Source organism: Eurosta solidaginis, chromosome 1, assembly GCF_040869045.1.
Source record: "Eurosta solidaginis isolate ZX-2024a chromosome 1, ASM4086904v1, whole genome shotgun sequence".
NCBI classification, from domain to species: Eukaryota; Metazoa; Arthropoda; class Insecta; order Diptera; family Tephritidae; genus Eurosta; species Eurosta solidaginis.
Window position 1 is genome coordinate 242,123,047 of NC_090319.1, and position 8,201 is coordinate 242,131,247.

Below are 8,201 nucleotides of genomic sequence, written 5' to 3' on the forward strand. Positions count from 1 at the left end.
TCTATACTTCTCAACGTTACAAAAATCGGACCAAAGTTAATATACCATTTCATGTTCATGAAAGGTATAAAAACGGGCGATCGTCCGCAATGATTTTGCAAACACTCCGAGTGTAATTCTGCGATGAAAATCTTCTGAAGGATAATGTATCTGCTTGCAGTTGCCTTTCGGAGTCGGCATAAAATATTTAGGCCCCGACCAAGCAATTTGTTGGGAAAATTTAGAAGGAGGGCTACACAACTTGGAAGAGATCTTGTTCCAAATCTTCTTAGAGATAAATCGCTAGGTTGAAAACTGCATTAATTCATATAGATAAAGGGGAAGAAAAGCTAAGAATTTATTTTTATATTATGTTCCTAAAACAAGAATAGGTTGTTATGTTTGAGAAAGAGAAAATAGGAGATGTACTCACAATGAAACAGCAAACATACCTCATTTGAGTGTGATATTTCAATTTTGAGAATGAAGTGCACCAATTGCAAGTACTGGAAATTTCTCCAAGTGTACATTTATGCATAGAACTAAACTCTGTATTATATATTTACTATTATGTTATTTTATACATGGATGCAAGAACAAGTGAAAAAGAGCTTGTTTCAATTATACCTTGTACATTTTATGGAAACGGGGGGGGGCTAGCTTGCTCGGCTAACACATCAAAATCTAGGGTTCAAACCCCGGACAAAGCAGCATCAACAGTGTTGAATAAATTAGAAATAGAAACAAGTTTTTCTTTGCCCGCTCCTCGGCAGTCATATGGCAAACACTCCCAGCATGGTGGAAGTTAATGAGGTAAAATCACTCTTTGTCGTAGGCTTAACCGTTGGGCTTACGCGGGAATGATGACATTACATGCTACCAGAGTGAATACCAGTACATAAATTTTGGTTCATAAACTGATGTTCGTAGCAGAACAAATAATAATATAATTAGGCCTACTTGCTTGTTATTTTCTTAGCTCGGAGCACCGGAAAAATCGCTCCTTTGCTGTCTGCTTGCAGGTTGGAATGCCATTGTCTGTTATAGGCGTCTCAAAGTATGCGAGGTTCGAATGAGTAGAGCATTAATATCAGGAAGGTAGCCGCTGGAGCAGCAGCTAACAGAGGTAATGTAAATGTTTATGATTTAACGATTTTCATCGCCTGAACGAGACAGGAGCTACACTGGGCTGATGGTGCAAATGTATATTTTATATATTGGCAAACGGTGCATATGGTGACAGTGACTAGGCGTCTTTTCCCTGTCCTCGTGTACTGCTGCCGGAAAGAGGAGTACAGTGCCTGGTGCTCAGCATTAGCTTCGTAGGTAGTAGTGATGTCCATGTGAGCAGGAAGCCGGGTCGACAGATGCTGGGGTGTAGAACACCCCATTTTATGCAACAATCCTTTGCACTTTACACACTGATACGAGTGCGACTGTCTTAAATGTATTATTTTGCAGCAAACGCAGCAAAGCCACTGCTTTCTACTGCTGTATCCGCAGGTTTTGGTGTTTTACAATGGTATTTGTTCTTCAAGCTATCCGGACAAATACCTGCCCAGCTTCAGTTCAGTTAGGTATGTTTTGAATCTTTAATTTCAATACAATATCATATTCATTGATGTCCTCTGAAGTATGGGGAACAAAGAAGTAAAACTCCCACAACATTCTTTCAAAACTCGAATTTTTTAATTTAGCCAACATGGCAAGGTTAGAATATATCTATGTGTATGTGCAGTTGAGAAATTTAAGACCTTAGCATGACATGAACTCTGTGTGCGTGGCGGTACCTAGCCCCCTTAGTTTTACAAATTAAAACTAAATTTTTCGTCTATTACGTGACCCTATTAATATTTTTGGTCGTTGGGGTTGGGTTGCTCATTTGATAAAACGAAAAATGCAAACTTCAAAAATATTTGTTATGAAGATCAGGAAGGTGAAGATGAAGACGAATGGAAAACAAGAAGTAGATAACAAATGAGATGCAAGGAGTCAAAAAATATTTTAAATTTTTGCAAAAATACTTTGATTATACAGCTGTCAGTGCACCAGAATATGTCATTTAATATACCATAGACCTAGCGCAGGCAGGTCGATTTTAGTGCGGCTGTTCTGCGATGCCAGTAATATAATACCACAGCCTTATGAAATCATTAACATTCTTAATGAAATATTTATATATTTGTCTTGCAAACAAAGTCAATTGCTTCAGTAAGGAGTATCTATCAGCAGCCGCAAGCACTATAAGCAGTAATTTTCACGAAGACTGATATAATCTAAAGTTCAAACCAAATTGGTATTGTTATGTATGTAATATAAAAAAAACTCAGACAAAGGATCACAATTTTAACCTTAAACAAAAATTTATAAAAATATTTCGAACCCTCTATACATTATCTTCGATTTTAGGGGCAGACTGCTGCATTCTTTTCTTCGACGAAGTCTAGTGTACATATAAATATATATATGTGTACTTGTGCGTTTGAGTATGTGTTTAGAAAATTTTTGTTTTGGGGTGTGTGATTTTTCACATTTGGAGCTTTGCACTGAATATGTCTGACAGTCTTTGCGCTGATAGTAAAATACCACGTGGCAATATATAATTTCCAAATGAAGCATAATATTAAACCCACCCAACAGTTGGCACGCACATCACGCAAGAACGACACTACGTACAGGCACGAACGGGTGTGTGCACGCACTTGGCCAAGCACGCCTGGAATCCTCAAAGTACCCACCAAAAAATATGAACCTTTTTCATCATCAATTTTAAAAAAGTTAGAAAATATGGATTGTGTTAAATAAATTATTTAACTTAGCCGTGTGAACCCATATGAGTTTTCCCCGTTTTTTGGATACTTTGGAGCACTAATAAGGAAGAAATTGTGAAAATAATTTAATACCTGTTTCAATTGTCCGAATTCAATTAATTTAAATTACTTCCTATTTCAAAACTTAGTACGAATTTAAAAACGTAAAATTTTTTACGGCAAAAAATACACTTTTGTAAAAAAGTCCATATCCGTTACATATGACTTTACGAATAAGGAATATTTGACTACTGCAAACAATTCGGCGGCCACCGTGGTGTGATGGTAGCGTGCTCCGCCTACCACACCGAATGCTCTGGGTTCACACCCCGGGCAAAGCAACATCAACATTTTATAAATAAGGTTTTTCAATTAGAAGAGAATTTTTCTAAGCGGGGTCGCCCCTCGGCAGTGTTTGGCAAGCACTCCGAGTGTATTTCTGCCATGAAAAGCTCTCAGTGAAAACTCATGCCTCGCAGATGCCGTTCGGAGTCGGCATAAAAGAAGTAGGTCCCGTCCGGTCAATTTTAGGAAAAATTAAAAAGGAGCACGAAGCAAATTGGAAGAGAAGCTCGGCCTAAAGTCTCTTCGGAGGTTATTGCGCCTTCCATTCACTCATTCAAACAATTCTACTTTAGACTTACCAGACAGATGGGAAGTAGAGTGCTTTAACGGCTAACAAAAATATTCGCTCCAGAAACTTGGTTCATTACTACTAGTTGTGACACTAAAATATTTTTTCCTACCATAAACGTCCAAAATAAATTTTGATACATTTTTTTTTTGTCAATATCAGACAAGGAAGAAATTTATTTATTAATTTTGTTTTCAAAAAATATGTTTTATTTTATTTGATACAGAAATAATGAGATTTTAAACGTAAAAAAGTAATAAATAATACGCCAACTTCCATTAATATTTGATCAGCTAGTAATTAGCAACAGATTTATGAAATACTCTAAAGATTTAGCTTAGGATTACTATCTCTAAAGGCTGTAGCTTCAACCAATCCTATACCGTAGAGCCCAAAGGCTCACTCCAATTGGATATATTTCATTCTGTAGCAGGTGCCCTGCGGTCCATCGGCAGTTTTCGAGTCGTAGTACCCTGAAGCAGAACATATCAAAACACTTCGTACGTATCGCAAAATGTTGTGAAAAAGATCCTTTAGGTTCATTTGCAGAACGGAGAGTTAACTTTTTGGACTCATAGTTAACCTGAAATGAGGGATTAAACCCATACATTTTTGATAAATTTCTGTTTTTAGATTTTTTTATGTTTTTTGGTTTTCTTTAAAGACAATGTTGAGATTTCAGACTTATTATCCAAATAAGTTAAAATTTTTAATCGAATAAAACTTTAAAAACTGAGAGACTCGCAATGTACTACAACCATGTTTGAAAAATTGCGTAAACCAATGACCAGACCGGTCTAGAATAATCGCCTCAACATATAAGTATTAAGTATTAGACAACTAAGTTGTTCATGTGTATCGCGCTTATCGCCGAGACCGGCAATTATGTTTAAACAACACATGAAAACTTATTTCTCCTATTTTATTTCCATTTACTTACTCCTGAAATTCTCAGTGGGCTTATTAATGTTTGGGACGTTTTCCAAGACCAAAATAAGATGGCTGCAAACAAAACATATTCCTTAGAGACCAAGAACCACCAACATTAACACATTCCAAGATGTAACGGGTAGCTCCTAGATAGAGTAGAGTGCAGTAAACTGGACGGAAAGTACGAAACCCCTCCTTTGGGAGAATAAACAAGTAATCCATTTAAAATATTGTAAAAGGCGGAATTGCAAGCAATGCGCTCATTAAACATGCAAAAGAAAAATATTGGCTAGCTTCACTAATTTAAACATAAAGGGATCGCAAGTGGCTTGACGTTTTGTAATACTTGCATTAACTTCTTAATACCTACCCGAAAGACCATACGAAGCTTTGGATGTTCACAGGGCCATTCGGTAGTATTCGTTTTCTTATGATTTTTTCAGAAAGAAAATAATATTCCATAAACTCCGGGTAATAGTATATAAAAATATTTCGCTTTTTGGTGATTGTTAGAGAATTTATTTAACCTAGGCAGGGTAAAAAAACTTACTGAAAACTTATTTCGCATGGCTCATCAGTTTTATATGTATATAAGGTTGGCTACGAGAGAAGTTTAATACACATCACTCCTGATGGTATCAGAAGAGCAAGCAGGTAGTAAAAAAAAAATTCATGATTTGAAAGTCTAAAATAAGCATTTTGACCAAATAAAATTAGTTCAATATAAAGTGTACATTTATAAAGATGTATGCATGAATACCTACGTCAAATCCAGAGGATCATAAATATTAGCCCTCATGAGCGGCGAATTGTAGTTTGAATTGACGCATTTGACACATGGCGCGCTCAAAACAATGGAAACTTCTACTTCCTACTCGAATGCCGTGAATGTTTTCCGAATGACGCAATTTTCTTATTCCTGTCTATGGTTGCCAGCTTTGATTATATATAACACTTAAGAGACACAAGTTATCAAAAATTACAGGATACAGTAAACTTAATCAGAAAAATAACATGATGAAGAAAATATGTAGTGCTTGAATTTTCGCCTTTTTATACCCATCGCGTGGAGGCACCACTTCACCGAAATTTGTGGTTGCTGTGATTCAGGCGGAATTTCAGCGAAAGTAAAAATATTTGAAAACGTGAGTTAGGTAGTTTATTCCCTCAGCGCCGAGGTGTGTTGGCATTAGCATGGCTATTCCGTCTGGGCCTATTGATTTGGAGGGCTTGGACTTGTGAATGTCTGCTTCAACCTCTGTGAGGTTGATGGTAATGTGTGGCACGTCGTTTGGTAGTATTTGTGGCAAGGTTCAGGTCAGGGAGATCACACATAGACTGAATGTTTCCATAGTATTAGCAGAAACGGGAAAAGCCCAGGAAACGACCGTTTCTTTCTTCAGCACGTACTTCCTACATCTGCTGTTATGTGACGACAGAAGGCAGTGTCCAGTCAGTATGCCCATCGGGAGCCTTAAATCTTGTCTCTTTAGAGATATGAGCAACTTTTTCAGTCTAGATGTATGGTCTGGCCTGAGCGAAGTCTCTCCAATCCTTCCTGTTAATTTGGAGCCGTCGGTATATACATGTATAGTATGTTCTGCCATTTCCGCAGCTTTGCGCCAGTCCTCCGGCTCGTGGTGCCCCCAGATATCTTTTTAAGCTTAGGCGCGGGACTATGTAGTCCGTTTGCTTTTCATTTAATGGCGCGGCATGAGGCAAAAACCAAAGGACAAAAAACACAAGGAAAACCTGACGTCGAAAGCCTGCAATCGCAACTGGCTGCCAATGATCTATATAAAAAAAATTTAAATATGGTCGGGCGAGTGCATGCCTGACGATTGGAATCTAAATGTTCAGTCCACAAGAAAGCGGATCCTGCGAACTACACCAACTATCGCGGAGTCAACATTATTGGTTTCCCCGCAAAAATTATACAGCTCACGGTTAAAAGTTTGAGGTTTGCTCTGAAACTTTTTGGACTATATGTAAACCAAAGAAATCTACACATTCAAAAATCTAGTTGACGGTGGCAAGGCTTCGAACCCACATGCCCCGGATTGCAGTAGTGTGCTCTGCCCACTGTGCTATAACATTTGTGTAAGAAAAACATATCATTACGCTTAATATGTATAATAAAATGTTGAGAAAAAGAATCTGAGACTTGCCGTAATTTTCAGATTTTTATACTCAGTTGAGCAGAGCTCACAGAGTATATTAAGTTTGATTGGATAACGGTTGGTTGTACATATATAAAGGAATCGAGATAGATATAGACTTCCATATATCAAAATAATCAGGATCGAAAAAAAATTTGATTGAGCCATGTCCGTCCGTCCGTCCGTCCGTTAACACGATAACTTGAGTAAATTTTGAGGTATCTTGATGAAATTTGGTATGTAGGTTCCTGAGCACTCATCTCAGATCGCTATTTAAAATGAACGATATCGGACTATAACCACGCCCACTTTTTCGATATCGAAAATTTCGAAAAACCGAAAAAATGCGATAATTCATTGCCAAAGGCGGTTAAAGCGATGAAACTTGGTAGATGGGTTGACGTTATGACGCAGAATAGAAAATTAGTAAGATTTTGGACAATGGGCGTGGCACCGCCCACTTTTACAAGAAGGTAATTTAAAAGTTTTGCAAGCTGTAATTTGGCAGTCGTTGAAGATATCATGATGAAATTTGGCATGAACGTTACTACTATTACTATATATGTGCTAAATAAAAATTTGCAAAATTGGATGAAGAACACGCCCACTTTTTAAAAAAAAATTTTTTTAAATTCAAATTTTAACAAAAAATTTAATATCTTTACTGTATATAAGTAAATTAAGTCAAAATTCAACTCCAATAATGATATGATGCAACAAAATACAAAAATAAAAGAAAATTTCAAAATGGGCGTGGCTCCGCCCATTTTCATTTAGTGTGTCTAGAATACTTTTAATGCCATAAGTCGAACAAAAATTTACCAATCCTTTTGAAATTTGGTAGGAGCATAGATTCTATGACGTTAACTGTTCTCTGTGAAAATGGGCGAAATCGGTGGAAGCCACGCCCAGTTTTTATACACAGTCCACCGTCTGTCCTTCCGCTCGGCCGTTAACACAATAACTTGAGCAATATACGATATATCTTTACTAAACTTAGCCCACGTACTTATCTGAACTCACTCTTGGTATAAAAAATGGCCGAAATCCGACCATAACCACGCCCACTTTATCGATATCGAAAATTACGAAAACTTAAAGAAATGCCATAATTCTATACCAAATACGAAAAAAGGGATGAAACATGGTAACTGGATTGGTTTATTGACGCAAAATATAACTTTGGAAAAAACTTTGTAAAATGGGTGTGACACCTACCATATTAAGTAGAAGAAAATGAAAAAGTTCTACAAGGCGAAATCAACAGCCCTTGGAATCTTGGCAGGAATACTGTTAGTGTTATTGAATATATAAATAAATTAGCAGTACCCGACAGATGATTTTCTGGATCACCTGATCCACATTTGGTCGATATCGCGAGAACGCCTTCACATATACATCTAAGGGCCACTCGCTTTTAAAACCCTCATTAATACCTTTAATTTGATATCCATATCGTACAAACACATTCTAGAGTCAACCCTGGCCCACCCTAATGGCGATATCTCGAAAAGGCGTGCACCTATAGACCTAATGCCCACTCCCTCTTAAAATGCTCAGTAACACCTTTCGTTTGATACACATATCGTAAAAACATTCTAGAGTCACCCCTGGCCCACCCTAATGGCGATATCTCGAAAAGGCGTCCACCTATAGACCTAATGTCCACTCCCTCTTAAAATGCTCAGT